This window comes from Crocuta crocuta, unplaced genomic scaffold (genome assembly GCF_008692635.1).
Source record: "Crocuta crocuta isolate KB4526 unplaced genomic scaffold, BGI_CrCroc_1.0 scaffold301, whole genome shotgun sequence".
Lineage (NCBI taxonomy): Eukaryota > Metazoa > Chordata > Mammalia > Carnivora > Hyaenidae > Crocuta > Crocuta crocuta.
The window spans coordinates 1,656,243-1,657,210 of record NW_027527544.1 but is presented as its reverse complement, the minus strand read 5'-3'; the positions used below and the strand labels follow the sequence as shown (position 1 = coordinate 1,657,210).

Genomic DNA, 968 nt, shown 5'->3' with positions numbered 1-968 from the left:
AATCTAATATATTTGCATGCACTTGAGAGTATAAATTGAGCCTTACAGAGCAGAATTCCCTCGTTTTATAGAAAAGGAAACTACGATCTGGGGAAGTTTTCACCTATGACTCACAGGAGGTAAGTGGCAAAGCTTGGTCCAGATCTCGACCCTTGTGATTTCCAAACCATGCCTGGCTGCTAGCCTTTTAAAGACCTGCATATAAGGTTGGCCCTTGGATGGCATCTGGGAGCTTCGATTTGGGGAGGGTATCCAGGACTGATAAGAGTGGCCCACTAGGCCTAGAATGTTTTGGGGTTGTTTGTTTGTTTGTTTACAAACAATATGGTTTAAAGTGAATGCCTGCTTTCCTTCTGAGAGTCTAGATTTGGGTGCATGTCAAAGGGAGGATGCTATGTGACCAGCCCCCAATAAAAATCCTGGGTACTGAGTCTCTGAGTTACCAGTTCCCTGGTTGGCAGCATTTCACACGTGTTGTCACAACTTGTTACTAAGGGAATTAAACGGGCCCTGAGTGATTCCATGGGAAAAGGACTCTTGGAATCTTGCACCTGGTTTCCCTTAGACTTTGCTACATGTGACTTTTCAGTTTGTTGATTGTGTTTAGTATACTTTCACTATAATAAATCACAGCTGTGAGTATGACTATATGCTGAGTCCATGAATCCTCCTGGTGAATCATCAAAGAGGGGGGTGGTGTTGGGGACCTCAGGACACACAAGCCAATGCTTTCCATAATGTATTTCACTGTCCCCCTCATGGGTTACATATAAGAGGCAGTAGGGGTAGTCAAAATAGCCTGGCTTAAAAAAAGCATGATTTAAATGCTGTCCTCGCTGCTAAGCTCCATTCCTTCTCTAGGTCATGGTTTTGTTGTCTATAAAATTGAGCCAATAATACTTAATTTGTAAGGCTTTTACAAAGATTTAGAGACAATATACAAGAAAGCCACCCATTAGGGAGGAGCC

At 42.9% G+C, this 968-nt stretch overlaps 1 protein-coding gene across 1 annotated transcript in view; it reads right to left on the bottom strand.

Moving 5' to 3' along the window:
• OTC (ornithine transcarbamylase) overlaps positions 1-968 on the bottom strand; it is a 61,289-nt gene that overhangs the window by 34,586 nt on the left and 25,735 nt on the right. The gene's annotated exons all lie outside the window — the stretch shown is intronic.